This window comes from Electrophorus electricus, chromosome 4 (assembly GCF_013358815.1).
Source record: "Electrophorus electricus isolate fEleEle1 chromosome 4, fEleEle1.pri, whole genome shotgun sequence".
In the NCBI taxonomy this organism is placed as follows: Eukaryota; Metazoa; Chordata; class Actinopteri; order Gymnotiformes; family Gymnotidae; genus Electrophorus; species Electrophorus electricus.
In genome coordinates this window covers 1,072,774-1,094,008 of record NC_049538.1, presented here as the reverse complement: position 1 = coordinate 1,094,008, position 21,235 = coordinate 1,072,774, and the positions used below count along the sequence as shown (strand labels likewise).

Here is a 21,235-nt window from a genome sequence, read left to right as displayed (position 1 = left end):
TATATCATGATAATACAACATTGTTGAAATGACATATTGGATTTTGTATGTCAGTGAATTAAATTTTATAATCAGATCCTAAATCAAAATGTTTACTCTATGACAGGGCTGACCCAAGAGTTTAGCTCTAAGTAGAATCTGATGTGTGGCCTCCACCACAATGACTCTGCTGTAATGTCATAACTCTACTGTGATGTCATAGCTATGCCACAGCATCATGGTTCTGCTGTGGTTTCATGGTTCTGTTCTCCTGCAGGCTTCTATTTGGGCTTTCTTACATTGTCTAGTCTGACTCTCCATGACAGGAACTTGGCAGAATCATCACTGCTGACTGTTGTATGATAATACAACATTGTTGAAAGAAGAATGCAGGTGTAGAGTTTTCTTACAAACAGAAGGTTATAGAGAGCTATAATATATATAATACAGTAGATTATAGACAGCTATAATATATATAATACAGCAGGTTATAGACAGTGCTACTGTAATATATATATAACACAGCAGGTTATAGACAGCTATAATATAGATAATGTCACTTCCGTGTGAGAGTACACTTGGTGCACTTGTTGCTGCCGCTTCTTGCCAGATCGTGTACTTCCCACTACAAGCTCTCGCCCCACTAACCTACACTTTGGCTGCTACTTTAAAGTTCTTTAAAGTTGTTGGCTGCCAGCACTTAGATACATTTGTTTGATATGTGCATCCTTACTGTTCTTAGGCTGGTTGTTGTTAGGTATAGCAGGATGGCTAAGGTAGCATGGTAAGTAGGTCAGAGTTGCACCAGCCAGAGCTATTTTCTACTGATGTGGGCTGGTTCTCTGACAAAAAAGATCTGCCAGGATCTTTTCTGGTTGTATGTAGCATCTTTTTTGCTTTGAAGTGTTTGTGGTTGGTCTACCTGCTTGCCACTACTGGCCTATGTTGTTCTGGTTCACGCCATCACATGTAAGGGGACGCTCCCCCTCCACAAGTCATGTGGTACGGCCTGCCGCGTGCCGGGGGGTTCACCCATGTTTGTAGCCACACCCCCGTGAAGGCACGCACCTGTACGGGGTTAGGTGTTAATGTGTGTCTGTCTATTTAAAACCCCGTCAGTGTGTGCCTCACCGTTGGTCATTGTTTGTTTGCTGATGTACGTAAATGTGTATGTAGCCTTTGTTTAGTTAAATGTATAAGTCATGTCTGTCGTTAATGTTGTGTGTGAGTGCCACCGTTCTTCATGTTTTATGTTAATAAATGTTTCACATGATCGAGGGAGTCTGTGTGTCCTGCTCCACGCCCATCCGCAATCGGGCCAGCGACAACGTGCATAGAGAACTGAATTCTGTAGGATCAATGAATATATCGGGGGCAGTGTGCAATGCCAAGTGACTGGCATAGCATGTAGGTAGAACATTCCAGACGATAACAGGAACAGAGGCTGTAGTTGTGTTGTAACGTCCACGGTCATCTAAGATGCTCCTAGTCTGCATGTAGTGTTGAGGAATAGTAAATTATAAAAGCAAGTGACAGTACATTATTTAAAAAACAAACAAACAAACAAAAAAACAGTTAAATGAGTCATATAATGAGGATTTGACAATTAAATAATGCTGTTTGATATGCCAACTGCATAGAAATATTACTGAAATGATTCTCTTAACAGTGTGATCATGTTAATTTATCAAAAAAAAGGCAATTGGATTTATTGGTTCCAAATGCACTTTTTTGTCAATTGCACTAGTTTTAAACTGTACAATTTACAAATTGTTCTGTAAAGTTGTTTACATGGTTACTGTATTGTCAGAATATCTCAGCAAAAATCACAGGTTCTAGGTTTTGTTTTGTTTTTTCTTCGTAAAAACAACATTTTTTATTTTCTACAGCGTGCGTTTCAGAAGTGGTCAATCAACTATTATTTTTAGCATTTATCATTTACTAAACTATAGTCTTGTTTAGATTGTGTGCATTTTCCTGATGCCTCACGATTAGCGTAGGCATATTCGTTATACATTGTTGTATATTGTGCAAATAAAATCTTCATTTAACAGGGAAATGTTTCATAGCCTAGAATCACAAAAGCTCTCATTCCAGCCCTACTATGGCGCTCAGGAATAACATTAATGCAGCCGCAGTTTTGAATTGTCGGTTGAACTGTTGCTTCGTTTATCTTAAAGCAACGTTTTTTTTCACTGACGGCATGTTAGTAAAGTGTTCAGCAACACTTTAACTGATAACACATGTTAAACAACTATGTTGAACAAAACTGCCATGAAATCGTTACATCAGCGCCTCGCTTCATAAACAAGTGGTCATTTCAAAGTGACAACCGTGTGCTAAGGCATCGCGTTTTATCGCTCCTTCAATCTGGCGTTCATTTCCCAGACGGGAGGAGCACTACGACATAAGGAAAGCAATCGAGGACGAACAATTCATAAAGGTATTATGTCTACACATTGTCCCCCGTTAGAATTCGTCACATCGAACAAGCTCGTAACAGCAGATTGGCTGTTTGGCGCACACAATAACTGAACACTATTGTTAAATTAACATTATTGTTAATGAAGGCCAGGTGAGATGGGCACCTCGTCTCGGATTGTGTTCAGCTATTTAAAGCCCGGTTCGATTCAAGGAAATAGCTAGTCTTCCTTATTATCAGTCTCTCTAAACTTTTGTTTGGTTCTAAGGGATGCATCAAGAGTCTCTGTGTTTGTGCTCCTGATTGCTGTCCTTAGTCTTGGTAAGTGTATTTTGGTGTTTCCTTTTTTCTTATGTGTTTCAGTGGATGACTTCTCCTGATAATCAACTTGACCACCCATCTCATGTTGTAGTATTAAGTTCTCCAGCAGAGCGACAGCAGCGAGGTGAAACTGGCTTGTTGCCATCACGAGTGATCAGAGACCACGAAGGTTTGAGTGCTCTTGACATTATGGTGTCAGTTTAGGATTCCCAAAAATCAGGGCTCGGATGACCACTGTAGTTGTATCTGCAACTTATTTTGGCTAGGGTTAATGTCTACATCTTACAGCTACCTGTGTCGTGTCTGTTTAGATGCTCATGGTGACCTACTTCAGCTCCAAGATGAGGAAGGTGGCAGTTCAGCTTTTGAACGTTCTGTAGTGGTGAAGGGAGGAACTAAGGGTGTTTGAAGGTAAAGTGTAAGCACTGGAGTGCTCCAGTCTGTTTTGGAGAACCTGTGTAGTAGCAAACCACTCACTCATGTGGGTGTAATCCTCCAGGATTTGAAATGGTTCATCAAGGAATGTTCTGCTTTCAGGTGGTGTGAGTCTAAGGGATGGCGTTCTCTGCAGCTATTGCCCTGTGCTGTGAACTTGCTGCAGGCCACCAGTACATGCCATCTGAATTGTCATGTGGGTCTGCATGGTCACAGGCTCTGGCAATTGAGTCTACCCTGCAAATGGTTTCTGAATAAATGTTCTCAAACTACTGGTCAACTTGCTTTCTTTTCCCAAAGACAAGTTTGCCTGGAGTGGTCTGGATCTTTTAAAAGCAGTATTTAAATTCCTGATTACATGAAGCCTACATTCCTGCCAATCTTGACTTAAATGGACCAAAAGCCAGGTGAATTTACTGTTAATTCAGCTTGAATGAGTGGGGGGATGTGTAATATGTCTGTATTTTGGAATGGAAGTACAGAAAGCTGGCTTTCTTTTGGCACAGAGGAGAGCTGGTATTCACAATGAGAGTTCAAGGCTGCAATGCCTTACCATGAACTACTTGGTAGCTTATTCTGTTACCATCATACATTGTTAACGGGCACAGTCATTCCACTGAATTGGTGTGTTGGCAAAGGACCCATTATCTTGGCCACTGTAGTGGAAACTATGCCAAAATTCACACATTCCATGTAAGAAAGCTCTCAAAACAAATGGGGTGGTTTATATGCACTGACTTGATCAATGTAAGGGCAGGTTTTTTTGTTTTGTTTCCCTCCCCCCCTTTTAGTTGTACTACAACAAACAATCTTCCAGAAATGACTGACTGACTTGGGGCAAACATGATTACACACCACAATCAATGAGGTCTTGCCTGACCTTCCAGAGATGATGAAGGATATTCTAGAAGAGACCTTCCATTCCCTTGGGCTGGCGACATATGATTTTCAGTTCAAGCCTGCAAAGTCCTGGCTGCGTGGGAGCTGAGATAGTAGGCTGCATTCAAGAGAAAGCTAAAATATAAAAGCATTCACATTGTATTCTTACACAGAAAATTATTTATTTTATTTGCAGCCTAGGCTCCTGAAACCAGTAGCACTTCTGTTGATGCCTCCCCAGGACCACCTGCATTCTTGCAGTCACTTTCACCTACAAGTTAATTCTCAACCTCGTCCAACAGCTGCCAAAACCCTCATACAGAATGGATGGATACCCTTATGATCCATGGGCTACATTCCCAGACAAATTGATGCGATCATTCGACAGAGGAAAAAAACCTACCTAGACCACGAATGAGAAAGGAAGCGATCTGGATTGTAGTGTGTGAGATGATGTCCAAGACTTTATGCATAAATCAAAGGAACTCTACTGATGGTGGCAAAATATCCTCCATCTGTGCAAGACAGAATAGAGACGTGATTGGGCTGGATGAATAAATGGAGATATTAGCTTGGTGCTAACACAAAATAAATATGTGAAGGATCTACTTCATGAAGAGGCTGAACAAATTTAACCTTACCCCTAATATCACCAACTACCAAAAACAAGGACTTCAATATAATTTATTAAAAACTGATGCAGTAGAATCTTTTTAAACTTGATCTGGTGATAGCCAAGGGCCGCCATTCTCGCAGTCAAACTTGCCCTAGAGCAATGGAGACACTGGTTAGAAGGCGCTGAACAGCCCTTCTTGGTATACACAGACCATCGAAACCTAGAGTACCTACGGTCAGCTCGATGACTCAATCCAAGACAAGCTAGGTGGTCTCCCGGTTTAACTTCACTGTGTCTTACAGACCCGGTTCCAAGAATCAAAAGGTAGATGCCTTGTCACAGATCTATGACAAGAGAGAGACCAACCCGAATCCAGAGACCATCCTGCCTAGTTTCAAGTTTCAAGTTTCAAGTTTGGTTTATTTGTCACATACATAGTCATACACAGTACAACACGCAGTGAAATGGTGGAGAGTGCTTTGTCCAAACTGAGGAAGAGAACCAGGGGTGCATAGAGAAAAAAAAATATATATACAGATAAATATATATTCTATGTATGTACAAAAATATATTAACAATGTATGTACAATATATGTATATTATGATTATATACACAATGTACAATGTATATGGTTGAGTATTTATCTACACAACCTACAGAATGTACAGATCCATTGTATAGTACCATATCTACAGTTGTTGTAACAGGTTAATTGAGTATAAATCTAAATCTATATATACAGATGTACAGATATACAGTCATGTTACGTGGTGGTACAGATATACAGATATACAGATATACAGTCATGTTACGTAACAGTCATGTTACGTGGTGGTGGTGGTGGTCCCCACAGTTTATCAGTTTCCCTGATTCAGGGCCCGAATGGCCTGTGGGAAGAAGCTCCTCTTCAGCCTCTCTGTCTTGGCCTTCAGGGAGCGGAAGCGCCTCCCTGACCTCAACAGAGAGAACAGTCTATTGTTGGGATGGGTGGGGTCCTTCACAATTTTCCTGGCCTTGGTTTGGCACCGCTTGTAGTAGGTGGTCTGCAGGTCAGGAAGTTCCGAGTGAGTGATGCGCTCTGCTGAACGCACTACCCTTTGGAGTGCTTGTCTGTCCTGCTTGGTGCTATTTCCAAACCAGACTGTGATGTTCCCCGTGAGGATGCTCTCGATAGTGCAGGTGTAGAAGTTCTGCAGTACCTTGGAGGGCAGTCTGAAGTCCCTTAGGCATCTGAGGTGGTAAAGACGCTGACGAGCCTTCTTTGCCAGGGAGCTGGTATGGCGGGACGAGGACAGGTCCTGCGAGATGTGAACTCCAAGGTACCTGAAACTATCTACTCTCTCCACCGTGGTTCCACTGATCCTCACAGGTTGGTAGTGCCGCTCCTGCTTCTTGCTGCAATCCACGATCAGCTCCTTTGTCTTACTGACGTTTAGGAGGAGATTATTTTCCTGGCACCAGTTTTCCAGGTGTTTAATCTCCTCCAGGTAGGCCCTCTCGTCGTTGTCCGAGATCAGACCCACGACAACGGTGTCATCAGCAAACTTGACAATGGTGTTAGAGCTGGAAGTGGCTGTGCAGTCGTAGGTGTACAGTGAGTAGAGCAGGGGGCTTAGGACACAACCCTGAGGAGCTCCAGTGCTGAGGGTGAGGGTGGATGAGGCGCAGTTGCCCACCCGTACTGATTGTGGTCTGTCTGTTAGGAAGTTGGAGATCCAGTCGCACAGGGATGTATGCAGTCCTAGATCTCCCAACTTAGTAGTGAGTAGGGAGGGAATGATAGTGTTAAATGCTGAACTGTAGTCGACAAATAGCATTTTAACATAATTTCCCCTCCCTTCGTCCAGGTGAGTCAGTGTAGTGTGGAGCAGATGTGCAATCGCATCGGCAGTGGAGCGGTTGTGGCGGTATGCAAACTGCAGTGGGTCCGTGGAGGCTGGCAGTGAAGATGTGATGAAGTCTCTAACTAGCTTTTCAAAGCACTTCATCACGACTGATGTGAGGGCGACAGGGCGGTAGTCATTGAGGTCGGAGGGTCGAGGTTTCTTCGGGACGGGGACGATGGTGGACCGCTTGAAGCTGGACGGGACAATACCGAGCGTCAGGGAGAGATTGAAGATGTCAGTGAATACCGGGGCTAGCTGATCTGCGCAGGCTTTGAGGACCCTCCCGCAGATACCGTCTGGTCCCATCGCCTTCCTGGTATTCACCCTTTTAAACACTCTCCTCACGTCACTCTCCGTGATGATGAGAGGGCGCTGCTCTATGGTGGGCCCCGCGCATGTGCCACCGGCTGCGCCGATAGTGCCACTTGCACCAGCACCGTTAGCATTGGCGCTGTTAGCACTAGCGCCGTTAGCATTTGTGCTGCTAGCATTAGCGCTGCTAGATGTAGCCTCGAAGCGAGCAAAGAATGTATTCAGCTCGTTCGCCAGAGACTCATCCGCACTCATCAGCCCAGAGGGTGGGCTCCTGTAGTCCGTGATCATCCGTAGTCCCTGCCACAGGGATCTAGAGCCACTCTGCTGGAACTGTGTCTCTAGTTTCTTCCCGTAGCGCCGCTTCGCCTCCCTCACCGCCCTGCGCACTCCGTATGCTGCAGACTTGTACTCGTCCATGTTCCCGCTGATGATCCCCGCATTGTAGGCAGCAGTTCGAGAGTTCAGAGCCTCGCGGATGGTTCTGTCCACCCAGGGTTTCTGGTTGGAAAACTTCTTGATGGTGATTCTTGGGATCGTGTCGTCCACCAGTTTCCCAATAAATCCTACTACTGCCTCCGTAAACTCGCTGACATCATCAGTGCTGCGCCGGAACATGTCCCAGTTCGCGTCATCCAGAGCGTCCTGCAGAGCGGCCACCGATTGGTCTGTCCAGCGCGCGACCTCCCTCTGAACCGGAGCTTCCCGTTTCAGCCGTTGTTTATATTTTGGTAGGAGGAAGATGGCGGCGTGGTCCGACTTACGAAACGGTGGATGAGCTTGTGCCTTGTAGCTGTCCTTGTATGGGGTGTAGCAGTGATCTAGTGTCCTATTTCCCCTGGTGGGGAAGGTTACGTGCTGGTAAAGGTTGGGCACCGCATGCTTGAGGTTAGCGCTGTTGAAATCCCCAACCACAATAAGTGCAGCGTCCCGGTGCTGTGCCTGAAACTGTGTGAGAGCCTCATGAAGTTCCCACAGTGCAGTGTCCATGTTAGCCTGAGGTGGGATGTACACGGTGTTGATGATGACCGAAGTGAACTCCCGAGGAAGGTAGAAAGGACGAAGTTTGAGGGCGAGCAGCTCCAGGTTGGGTGAGCAGGAGCAGGCGAGAGTAACAACATTGGCATTGTTGCACCAGCTGTTGTTTACCATCACACACACTCCGCCGCCTCTCGACTTCCCCGAATCTGCCGTCCTGTCCATGCGGTGAACCGAGAAGAACTCGGCCGGCTGTATAGCGTGGTTTGGTACCGCTGGGTTCAGCCACGACTCGGTGAAGCAGAGGAGATTGCAGTCCCGAATGTCCCTCTGGAACTTTATCCTGGCCCGGAGGTCGTCGAGCTTGTTATCCAGAGACTGAACGTTGGCTAGCAGGATGCTGGGTAAGGGAGCTCGGTGTGCCCGAGCCCTCAGCCTGTTCCTGACGCCGGCTCGCTTCCCTCGCGGCCTTTTCCTCGCGCCGCGTCTTCTGTTTTCCCTCAGGATCTCCGTCGGCCATCTTGGGTCCGGGGTTACAGACGGCTTGAGGTGAGTGCTATGTAGATTAAGAGAAATAAGGGCATCTCTGCTGTACGAGATACGTGCCGTGGTGTGTAGAGAAGGGCTGCGGAGAAGTCAGGGGTAGCGGGAAGAGCGAAAAGAACGAAAAAGATAGCGAAAAGAGCGAAAAAAGTGCCAGGTGTGGACGGAGCAGTCGTGACGGCAGCCGACCTCACCGGCGCCATCTTAGCCTAATAGCTGCTTCCTAGCTCCCATACGTTGGCGCTTCCAAGACGACCTGGAGAATGCTCTGAAGGATGACCCTAGCCCAGAGGAATGCACCCCAGAAACACAATACATTTCAGCTTCCCACAGAGGAACATGACTAGAATGGGCTCATACGACCTTATGTAACGGACATCTGGGTATCACTCGCACCACGTAAGTTTTGGTGGCCCTCCCTTCCTCACGATATGCGTGCTTTACATGATGTCTTGTGTAGTCTGTGCCCAGTCACGCACCCATCGCACTATCCCTGCTGGAAAGCTACAGTCCCCGCCACATCGCCCCTGGACCCACATTGCAACAGACTTCATCACAGACTTACCTGCCTCTGAGAGAAACATGGTCATAATGCTGGTAGTGGACAAGCTGTCTAACATGTCGCCTCATTCCTTTTCCTCACTTGCCTATGGCCTTGGAAACCGCAGAAGCCATGTTCACTTAAGTATTTTGCATATTTGGTCTACCAGAAGAGATCTGATCATGGTTCCAAATTTACATCAAGTCTGGAGGCAGTTTTGTAAACTAGGAATATAACTATGAATCTCTCCTCTGGTCACCATCCTCAGTCGACTGGGTAACTCAAGAGGCTCGGAAGGTTCCTCCACCAGTAGTGTACCTCACAAACTGACTGGCACAAATTCCTCACATGGGCGGAATACACCCGCAACTCGCTCACGCACTCCTCCACTTGGCTCACTCCCTTTGAATGCGTCCACGGTCATCTAAGATGCTCCTAGTCTGCCTGTAGTGTTGAGGAATAGTACATTATAAAAGCAAGTGACAGTACATTATGTAAAAAACAAACAAACAAAAAAAAACAGTTAAATGAGTCATATAATGAGGATTTGACAATTAAATAATGCTGTTTGATATGCTACCTGCATAGAAATATTACTGAAATGATTCTCTTAACAGTGTGATCATGTTAATTTATCATAAAAAAGGCAATTGGATTTATTGGTTCCAAATGCACTTTTTTGTCAATTGCACTAGTTTTAAACTGTACAATTTATAAATTGTTCTGTAAAGTTGTTTACATGGTTACTGTATTGTCAGAATATCTCAGCAAAAATCAAAGGTTCTAGGTTGTGTTTTGTTTTTTCTTCGTAAAAACAACATTTTTTATTTTCTACAGCGTGCGTTTCAGAAGTGGTCAATCAACTATTATTTTTAGCATTTATCATTTACTAAACTATAGTCTTGTTTAGATTGTGTGCATTTTCCTGATGCCTCACGGTTAGCATAGGCATATTCGTTATACATTGTTGTATATTGCGCAAATAAAATCTTCATTTAACAGGGAAATGTTTCATAGCCTAGAATCACAAAAGCTCTCATTCCAGCCCTACTATGGCGCTCAGGAATAACATTAATGCAGCCGCAGTTTTGAATTGTCGGTTGAACTGTTGCTTCGTTTATCTTAAAGCAACGTTTTTTTTTCACTGACGGCATGTTAGTAAAGTGTTCAGCAACACTTTAACTGATAACACATGTTAAACAACTATGTTGAACAAAACTGCCATGGAATCGTTACATCAGCGCCTCGCTTCATAAACAAGTGGTCATTTCAAAGTGACAACCGTGTGCTAAGGCATCGCGTTTTATCGCTCCTTCAATCTGGCGTTCATTTCCCAGAGGGGAGGAGCACTACGACATAAGGAAAGCAATCGAGGACGAACAATTCATAAAGGTATTATGTCTACACATTGTCCCCCGTTAGAATTCGTCACATCGAACAAGCTCGTAACAGCAGATTCGCTGTTTGGCGGACACAATAACTGAACACTATTGTTAAATTAACATTATTGTTAATGAAGGCCAGGTGAGATGGGCACCTCGTCTCGGATTGTGTTCAGCTATTTAAAGCCCGGTTCGATTCAAGGAAATAGCTAGTCTTCCTTATTATCAGTCTCTCTAAACTTTTGTTTGGCTCTAATGGATGCATCAAGAGTCTCTGTGTTTGTGCTCCTGATTGCTGTCCTTAGTCTTGGTAAGTGTATTTTGGTGTTTCCTTTTTTCTTATGTGTTTCAGTGGATGACTTCTCCTGATAATCAACTTGACCACCCATCTCATGTTGTAGTATTAAGTTCTCCAGCAGAGCGACAGCAGCGAGGTGAAACTGGCTTGTTGCTATCACGAGTGATCAGAGACCACGAAGGTTTGAGTGCTCTTGACATTACGGTGTCTTTTTGGGATTTAATTACCAGGGCTCGGATGACCACTGTAGTTGTATCTGCAACTTATTTTGGCTAGGGTTAATGTCTACATCTTACAGCTACCTGTGTCGTGTCTGTTTAGATGCTCATGGTGACCTGCCCCAGCTCAGACTACAGCTCCAGGATGAGGAAGGTGGCAATTCAGCTTTTGAACGTTCTGTAGTGGTGAAGGGAGGAACTAAGGGTGTTTGAAGGTAAAGTGTAAGCACTGGAGTGCTCCAGTCTGTTTTGGAGAACCTGTGTAGTAGCAAACCACTCACTCATGTGGATGTAATCCTCCAGGATTTGAAATGGTTCATCAAGGAATGTTCTGCTTTCAGGTGGTGTGAGTCTAAGGGATGGCGTTCTCTGCAGCTATTGCCCTGTGCTGTGAACTTGCTGCAGGCCACCAGTACATGCCATCTGAATTGTCATGTGGGTCTGCATGGTCACAGGCTCTGGCAATTGAGTCTACCCTGCAAATGGTTTCTGAATAAATGTTCTCAAACTACTGGTCAACTTGCTTTCTTTTCCCAAAGACAAGTTTGCCTGGAGTGGTCTGGATCTTTTAAAAGCAGTATTTAAATTCCTGATTACATGAAGCCTACATTCCTGCCAATCTTGACTTAAATGGACCAAAAGCCAGGTGAATTTACTGTTAATTCAGCTTGAATGAGTGGGGGGATGTGTAATATGTCTGTATTTTGGAATGGAAGTACAGAAAGCTGGCTTTCTTTTGGCACAGAGGAGAGCTGGTATTCACAATGAGAGTTCAAGGCTGCAATGCCTTACCATGAACTACTTGGTAGCTTATTCTGTTACCATCATACATTGTTAACGGGCACAGTCATTCCACTGAATTGGTGTGTTGGCAAAGGACCCATTCTCTTGGCCACTGTAGTGGAAACTATGCCAAAATTCACACATTCCATGTAAGAAAGCTCTCAAAACAAATGGGGTGGTTTATATGCACTGACTTGATCAATGTAAGGGCAGGTTTTTTTGTTTTGTTTCCCTCCCCCCCTTTTAGTTGTACTACAACAAACAATCTTCCAGAAATGACTGACTGACTTGGGGCAAACATGATTACACACCACAATCAATGAGGTCTTGCCTGACCTTCCAGAGATGATGAAGGATATTCTAGAAGAGACCTTCCATTCCCTTGGGCTGGCGACATATGATTTTCAGTTCAAGCCTGCAAAGTCCTGGCTGTGTGGGAGCTGAGATAGTAGGCTGCATTCAAGAGAAAGCTAAAATATAAAAGCATTCACATTGTATTCTTACACAGAAAATTATTTATTTTATTTGCAGCCTAGGCTCCTGAAACCAGTAGCACTTCTGTTGATGCCTCCCCAGGACCACCTGCATTCTTGCAGTCACTTTCACCTACAAGTTAATTCTCAACCTCGTCCAACAGCTGCCAAAACCCTCATACAGAATGGATGGATACCTTTATGATCCATGGGCTACATTCCCAGACAAATTGACTGCGATCATTTGACAGAGGAAAAAAACCTACCTAGACCACGAATGAGAAAGGAAAGCGATCTGGATTGTAGTTTGTGAGATGATGTCCAAGACTTTATGCATAAATCAAAGGAACTCTACTGATGGTGGCAAAATAATCTCCATCTGTGCAAGACAGAATAGAGACGTGATTGGGCTGGATGAATAAATGGAGATATTAGCTTGGTGCTAACACAAAATAAATATGTGAAGGATCTACTTCATGAAGAGGCTGAACAAATTTAACCTTACCCCTAATATCACCAAATACCAAAAACAAGGACTTCAATATAATTTATTAAAAACTGAGGCAGTAGAATCTTTTTAAACTTGATCTGGTGATAGCCAAGGGCTGCCATTCTCGCAGTCAAACTTGCCCTAGAGCAATGGAGACACTGGTCAGAAGGGGCTGAACACCCCTTCTTGGTATACACAGACCATCGAAACCTAGAGTACCTACGGTCAGCTCGATGACTCAATCCAAGTCAAGCTAGGTGGTCTCCCGGTTTAACTTCACTGTGTCTTACAGACCCGGTTCCAAGAATCAAAAGGTAGATGCCTTGTCACAGATCTATGACAAGAGAGAGACCAACCCGAATCCAGAGACCATCCTGCCTAATAGCTGCTTCCTTGCTCCCATACGTTGACGCTTCCAAGACGACCTGGAGAATGCTCTGAAGGATGACCCTAGCCCAGAGGAATGCCCCCCAGAAACACAATACATTTCAGCTTCCCACAGAGGAACATGACTAGAATGGGCTCATACGACCTTATGTAACGGACATCTGGGTATCACTCGCACCACGTAACTTTTGGTGGCCCTCCCTTCCTCACGATATGCGTGCTTTACATGATGTCTTGTGTAGTCTGTGCCCAGTCACGCACCCATCGCACTTTCCCTGCTGGAAAGCTACAGTCCCCGCCACATCGCCCCTGGACTCACATTGCAACAGACTTCATCACAGACTTACCTGCCTCTGAGAGAAACATGGTCATAATGCTGGTAGTGGACAAGCTGTCTAACATGTCGCCTCATTCCTTTTCCTCACTTGCCTATGGCCTTGGAAACCGCAGAAGCCATGTTCACTTAAGTATTTTGCATATTTGGTCTACCAGAAGAGATCTGATCATGGTTCCAAATTTACATCAAGTCTGGAGGCAGTTTTGTAAACTAGGAATATAACTATGAATCTCTCCTCTGGTCACCATCCTCAGTCGACTGGGTAACTCAAGAGCTCGGAAGGTTCCTCCACCAGTAGTGTACCTCACAAACTGACTGGCACAAATTCCTCACATGGGCGGAATACACCCGCAACTCGCTCACGCACTCCTCCACTTGGCTCACTCCCTTTGAATGCGTCCACGGTCATCTAAGATGCTCCTAGTCTGCCTGTAGTGTTGAGGAATAGTACATTATAAAAGCAAGTGACAGTACATTATGTAAAAAACAAACAAACAAAAAAAAACAGTTAAATGAGTCATATAATGAGGATTTGACAATTAAATAATGCTGTTTGATATGCTACCTGCATAGAAATATTACTGAAATGATTCTCTTAACAGTGTGATCATGTTAATTTATCATAAAAAAGGCAATTGGATTTATTGGTTCCAAATGCACTTTTTTGTCAATTGCACTAGTTTTAAACTGTACAATTTATAAATTGTTCTGTAAAGTTGTTTACATGGTTACTGTATTGTCAGAATATCTCAGCAAAAATCAAAGGTTCTAGGTTGTGTTTTGTTTTTTCTTCGTAAAAACAACATTTTTTATTTTCTACAGCGTGCGTTTCAGAAGTGGTCAATCAACTATTATTTTTAGCATTTATCATTTACTAAACTATAGTCTTGTTTAGATTGTGTGCATTTTCCTGATGCCTCACGGTTAGCATAGGCATATTCGTTATACATTGTTGTATATTGCGCAAATAAAATCTTCATTTAACAGGGAAATGTTTCATAGCCTAGAATCACAAAAGCTCTCATTCCAGCCCTACTATGGCGCTCAGGAATAACATTAATGCAGCCGCAGTTTTGAATTGTCGGTTGAACTGTTGCTTCGTTTATCTTAAAGCAACGTTTTTTTTTCACTGACGGCATGTTAGTAAAGTGTTCAGCAACACTTTAACTGATAACACATGTTAAACAACTATGTTGAACAAAACTGCCATGGAATCGTTACATCAGCGCCTCGCTTCATAAACAAGTGGTCATTTCAAAGTGACAACCGTGTGCTAAGGCATCGCGTTTTATCGCTCCTTCAATCTGGCGTTCATTTCCCAGAGGGGAGGAGCACTACGACATAAGGAAAGCAATCGAGGACGAACAATTCATAAAGGTATTATGTCTACACATTGTCCCCCGTTAGAATTCGTCACATCGAACAAGCTCGTAACAGCAGATTCGCTGTTTGGCGGACACAATAACTGAACACTATTGTTAAATTAACATTATTGTTAATGAAGGCCAGGTGAGATGGGCACCTCGTCTCGGATTGTGTTCAGCTATTTAAAGCCCGGTTCGATTCAAGGAAATAGCTAGTCTTCCTTATTATCAGTCTCTCTAAACTTTTGTTTGGCTCTAATGGATGCATCAAGAGTCTCTGTGTTTGTGCTCCTGATTGCTGTCCTTAGTCTTGGTAAGTGTATTTTGGTGTTTCCTTTTTTCTTATGTGTTTCAGTGGATGACTTCTCCTGATAATCAACTTGACCACCCATCTCATGTTGTAGTATTAAGTTCTCCAGCAGAGCGACAGCAGCGAGGTGAAACTGGCTTGTTGCTATCACGAGTGATCAGAGACCACGAAGGTTTGAGTGCTCTTGACATTACGGTGTCTTTTTGGGATTTAATTACCAGGGCTCGGATGACCACTGTAGTTGTATCTGCAACTTATTTTGGCTAGGGTTAATGTCTACATCTTACAGCTACCTGTGTCGTGTCTGTTTAGATGCTCATGGTGACCTGCCCCAGCTCAGACTACAGCTCCAGGATGAGGAAGGTGGCAATTCAGCTTTTGAACGTTCTGTAGTGGTGAAGGGAGGAACTAAGGGTGTTTGAAGGTAAAGTGTAAGCACTGGAGTGCTCCAGTCTGTTTTGGAGAACCTGTGTAGTAGCAAACCACTCACTCATGTGGATGTAATCCTCCAGGATTTGAAATGGTTCATCAAGGAATGTTCTGCTTTCAGGTGGTGTGAGTCTAAGGGATGGCGTTCTCTGCAGCTATTGCCCTGTGCTGTGAACTTGCTGCAGGCCACCAGTACATGCCATCTGAATTGTCATGTGGGTCTGCATGGTCACAGGCTCTGGCAATTGAGTCTACCCTGCAAATGGTTTCTGAATAAATGTTCTCAAACTACTGGTCAACTTGCTTTCTTTTCCCAAAGACAAGTTTGCCTGGAGTGGTCTGGATCTTTTAAAAGCAGTATTTAAATTCCTGATTACATGAAGCCTACATTCCTGCCAATCTTGACTTAAATGGACCAAAAGACAGGTGAATTTACTGTTAATTCAGCTTGAATGAGTGGGGGGATGTGTAATATGTCTGTATTTTGGAATGGAAGTACAGAAAGCTGGCTTTCTTTTGGCACAGAGGAGAGCTGGTATTCACAATGAGAGTTCAAGGCTGCAATGCCTTACCATGAACTACTTGGTAGCTTATTCTGTTACCATCATACATTGTTAACGGGCACAGTCATTCCACTGAATTGGTGTGTTGGCAAAGGACCCATTCTCTTGGCCACTGTAGTGGAAACTATGCCAAAATTCACACATTCCATGTAAGAAAGCTCTCAAAACAAATGGGGTGGTTTATATGCACTGACTTGATCAATGTAAGGGCAGGTTTTTTTGTTTTGTTTCCCTCCCCCCCTTTTAGTTGTACTACAACAAACAATCTTCCAGAAATGACTGACTGACTTGGGGCAAACATGATTACACACCACAATCAATGAGGTCTTGCCTGACCTTCCAGAGATGATGAAGGATATTCTAGAAGAGACCTTCCATTCCCTTGGGCTGGCGACATATGATTTTCAGTTCAAGCCTGCAAAGTCCTGGCTGCGTGGGAGCTGAGATAGTAGGCTGCATTCAAGAGAAAGCTAAAATATAAAAGCATTCACATTGTATTCTTACACAGAAAATTATTTATTTTATTTGCAGCCTAGGCTCCTGAAACCAGTAGCACTTCTGTTGATGCCTCCCCAGGACCACCTGCATTCTTGCAGTCACTTTCACCTACAAGTTAATTCTCAACCTCGTCCAACAGCTGCCAAAACCCTCATACAGAATGGATGGATACCTTTATGATCCATGGGCTACATTCCCAGACAAATTGACGCGATCATTTGACAGAGGAAAAAAACCTACCTAGACCACGAATGAGAAAGAAAGCGATCTGGATTGTAGTGTGTGAGATGATGTCCAAGACTTTATGCATAAATCAAAGGAACTCTACTGATGGTGGCAAAATAATCTCCATCTGTGCAAGACAGAATAGAGACGTGATTGGGCTGGATGAATAAATGGAGATATTAGCTTGGTGCTAACACAAAATAAATATGTGAAGGATCTACTTCATGAAGAGGCTGAACAAATTTAACCTTACCCCTAATATCACCAAATACCAAAAACAAGGACTTCAATATAATTTATTAAAAACTGATGCAGTAGAATCTTTTTAAACTTGATCTGGTGATAGCCAAGGGCCGCCATTCTCGCAGTCAAACTTGCCCTAGAGCAATGGAGACACTGGTCAGAAGGGGCTGAACACCCCTTCTTGGTATACACAGACCATCGAAACCTAGAGTACCTACGGTCAGCTCGATGACTCAATCCAAGTCAAGCTAGGTGGTCTCCCGGTTTAACTTCACTGTGTCTTACAGACCCGGTTCCAAGAATCAAAAGGTAGATGCCTTGTCACAGATCTATGACAAGAGAGAGACCAACCCGAATCCAGAGACCATCCTGCCTAATAGCTGCTTCCTAGCTCCCATACGTTGACGCTTCCAAGATGACCTGGAGAATGCTCTGAAGGATGACCCTAGCCCAGAGGAATGCCCCCCAGAAACACAATACATTTCAGCTTCCCACAGAGGAACATGACTAGAATGGGCTCATACGACCTTATGTAACGGACATCTGGGTATCAATCGCACCACGTAACTTTTGGTGGCCCTCCCTTCCTCACGATATGCGTGCTTTACATGATGTCTTGTGTAGTCTGTGCCCAGTCACGCACCCATCGCACTATCCCTGCTGGAAAGCTACAGTCCCCGCCACATCGCCCCTGGACTCACATTGCAACAGACTTCATCACAGACTTACCTGCCTCTGAGAGAAACATGGTCATAATGCTGGTAGTGGACAAGCTGTCTAACATGTCGCCTCATTCCTTTTCCTCACTTGCCTATGGCCTTGGAAACCGCAGAAGCCATGTTCACTTAAGTATTTTGCATATTTGGTCTACCAGAAGAGATCTGATCATGGTTCCAAATTTACATCAAGTCTGGAGGCAGTTTTGTAAACTAGGAATATAACTATGAATCTCTCCTCTGGTCACCATCCTCAGTCGACTGGGTAACTCAAGAGCTCGGAAGGTTCCTCCACCAGTAGTGTACCTCACAAACTGACTGGCACAAATTCCTCACATGGGCGGAATACACCCGCAACTCGCTCACGCACTCCTCCACTTGGCTCACTCCCTTTGAATGCGTCCACGGTCATCTAAGATGCTCCTAGTCTGCCTGTAGTGTTGAGGAATAGTACATTATAAAAGCAAGTGACAGTACATTATGTAAAAAACAAACAAACAAAAAAAAAACAGTTAAATGAGTCATATAATGAGGATTTGACAATTAAATAATGCTGTTTGATATGCTACCTGCATAGAAATATTACTGAAATGATTCTCTTAACAGTGTGATCATGTTAATTTATCATAAAAAAGGCAATTGGATTTATTGGTTCCAAATGCACTTTTTTGTCAATTGCACTAGTTTTAAACTGTACAATTTATAAATTGTTCTGTAAAGTTGTTTACATGGTTACTGTATTGTCAGAATATCTCAGCAAAAATCACAGGTTCTAGGTTGTGTTTTGTTTTTTCTTCGTAAAAACAACATTTTTTATTTTCTACAGCGTGCGTTTCAGAAGTGGTCAATCAACTATTATTTTTAGCATTTATCATTTACTAAACTATAGTCTTGTTTAGATTGTGTGCATTTTCCTGATGCCTCACGGTTAGCATAGGCATATTCGTTATACATTGTTGTATATTGCGCAAATAAAATCTTCATTTAACAGGGAAATGTTTCATAGCCTAGAATCACAAAAGCTCTCATTCCAGCCCTACTATGGCGCTCAGGAATAACATTAATGCAGCCGCAGTTTTGAATTGTCGGTTGAACTGTTGCTTCGTTTATCTTAAAGCAACGTTTTTTTTTCACTGACGGCATGTTAGTAAAGTGTTCAGCAACACTTTAACTGATAACACATGTTAAACAACTATGTTGAACAAAACTGCCATGGAATCGTTACATCAGCGCCTCGCTTCATAAACAAGTGGTCATTTCAAAGTGACAACCGTGTGCTAAGGCATCGCGTTTTATCGCTCCTTCAATCTGGCGTTCATTTCCCAGAGGGGAGGAGCACTACGACATAAGGAAAGCAATCGAGGACGAACAATTCATAAAGGTATTATGTCTACACATTGTCCCCCGTTAGAATTCGTCACATCGAACAAGCTCGTAACAGCAGATTCGCTGTTTGGCGGACACAATAACTGAACACTATTGTTAAATTAACATTATTGTTAATGAAGGCCAGGTGAGATGGGCACCTCGTCTCGGATTGTGTTCAGCTATTTAAAGCCCGGTTCGATTCAAGGAAATAGCTAGTCTTCCTTATTATCAGTCTCTCTAAACTTTTGTTTGGCTCTAATGGATGCATCAAGAGTCTCTGTGTTTGTGCTCCTGATTGCTGTCCTTAGTCTTGGTAAGTGTATTTTGGTGTTTCCTTTTTTCTTATGTGTTTCAGTGGATGACTTCTCCTGATAATCAACTTGACCACCCATCTCATGTTGTAGTATTAAGTTCTCCAGCAGAGCGACAGCAGCGAGGTGAAACTGGCTTGTTGCTATCACGAGTGATCAGAGACCACGAAGGTTTGAGTGCTCTTGACATTACGGTGTCTTTTTGGGATTTAATTACCAGGGCTCGGATGACCACTGTAGTTGTATCTGCAACTTATTTTGGCTAGGGTTAATGTCTACATCTTACAGCTACCTGTGTCGTGTCTGTTTAGATGCTCATGGTGACCTGCCCCAGCTCAGACTACAGCTCCAGGATGAGGAAGGTGGCAATTCAGCTTTTGAACGTTCTGTAGTGGTGAAGGGAGGAACTAAGGGTGTTTGAAGGTAAAGTGTAAGCACTGGAGTGCTCCAGTCTGTTTTGGAGAACCTGTGTAGTAGCAAACCACTCACTCATGTGGATGTAATCCTCCAGGATTTGAAATGGTTCATCAAGGAATGTTCTGCTTTCAGGTGGTGTGAGTCTAAGGGATGGCGTTCTCTGCAGCTATTGCCCTGTGCTGTGAACTTGCTGCAGGCCACCAGTACATGCCATCTGAATTGTCATGTGGGTCTGCATGGTCACAGGCTCTGGCAATTGAGTCTACCCTGCAAATGGTTTCTGAATAAATGTTCTCAAACTACTGGTCAACTTGCTTTCTTTTCCCAAAGACAAGTTTGCCTGGAGTGGTCTGGATCTTTTAAAAGCAGTATTTAAATTCCTGATTACATGAAGCCTACATTCCTGCCAATCTTGACTTAAATGGACCAAAAGCCAGGTGAATTTACTGTTAATTCAGCTTGAATGAGTGGGGGGATGTGTAATATGTCTGTATTTTGGAATGGAAGTACAGAAAGCTGGCTTTCTTTTGGCACAGAGGAGAGCTGGTATTCACAATGAGAGTTCAAGGCTGCAATGCCTTACCATGAACTACTTGGTAGCTTATTCTGTTACCATCATACATTGTTAACGGGCACAGTCATTCCACTGAATTGGTGTGTTGGCAAAGGACCCATTCTCTTGGCCACTGTAGTGGAAACTATGCCAAAATTCACACATTCCATGTAAGAAAGCTCTCAAAACAAATGGGGTGGTTTATATGCACTGACTTGATCAATGTAAGGGCAGGTTTTTTTGTTTTGTTTCCCTCCCCCCCTTTTAGTTGTACTACAACAAACAATCTTCCAGAAATGACTGACTGACTTGGGGCAAACATGATTACACACCACAATCAATGAGGTCTTGCCTGACCTTCCAGAGATGATGAAGGATATTCTAGAAGAGACCTTCCATTCCCTTGGGCTGGCGACATATGATTTTCAGTTCAAGCCTGCAAAGTCCTGGCTGTGTGGGAGCTGAGATAGTAGGCTGCATTCAAGAGAAAGCTAAAATATAAAAGCATTCACATTGTATTCTTACACAGAAAATTATTTATTTTATTTGCAGCCTAGGCTCCTGAAACCAGTAGCACTTCTGTTGATGCCTCCCCAGGACCACCTGCATTCTTGCAGTCACTTTCACCTACAAGTTAATTCTCAACCTCGTCCAACAGCTGCCAAAACCCTCATACAGAATGGATGGATACCTTTATGATCCATGGGCTACATTCCCAGACAAATTGACGCGATCATTTGACAGAGGAAAAAAACCTACCTAGACCACGAATGAGAAGGAAAGCGATCTGGATTGTAGTGTGTGAGATGATGTCCAAGACTTTATGCATAAATCAAAGGAACTCTACTGATGGTGGCAAAATAATCTCCATCTGTGCAAGACAGAATAGAGACGTGATTGGGCTGGATGAATAAATGGAGATATTGGCTTGGTGCTAACACAAAATAAATATGTGAA

The 21,235-nt window shown here is 43.6% G+C and overlaps 4 long non-coding RNA genes across 4 annotated transcripts; all 4 read left to right on the top strand.

Annotated features, from left to right (window-relative positions):
- Positions 1 to 2,632: 2,632 nt before the first annotated feature.
- Positions 2,633 to 3,431, top strand: LOC113569321. Its single transcript, XR_003409742.2, has 4 exons — positions 2,633 to 2,722; positions 2,814 to 2,891; positions 3,034 to 3,133; positions 3,260 to 3,431. It is a non-coding gene; the product is annotated as an uncharacterized LOC113569321 (long non-coding RNA).
- Positions 3,432 to 10,512: 7,081 nt separating this feature from the next.
- LOC118241178 lies at positions 10,513 to 11,324 on the top strand. Its single transcript, XR_004775885.1, has 4 exons — positions 10,513 to 10,605; positions 10,697 to 10,774; positions 10,915 to 11,026; positions 11,153 to 11,324. It is a non-coding gene; the product is annotated as an uncharacterized LOC118241178 (long non-coding RNA).
- A 3,537-nt stretch (positions 11,325 to 14,861) lies between these two features.
- LOC118241176 lies at positions 14,862 to 15,677 on the top strand. The gene is made up of 4 exons (XR_004775884.1): positions 14,862 to 14,958; positions 15,050 to 15,127; positions 15,268 to 15,379; positions 15,506 to 15,677. It is a non-coding gene; the product is annotated as an uncharacterized LOC118241176 (long non-coding RNA).
- Positions 15,678 to 19,213: 3,536 nt separating this feature from the next.
- LOC118241175 lies at positions 19,214 to 20,029 on the top strand. The gene is made up of 4 exons (XR_004775883.1): positions 19,214 to 19,310; positions 19,402 to 19,479; positions 19,620 to 19,731; positions 19,858 to 20,029. It is a non-coding gene; the product is annotated as an uncharacterized LOC118241175 (long non-coding RNA).
- Positions 20,030 to 21,235: the final 1,206 nt, after the last annotated feature.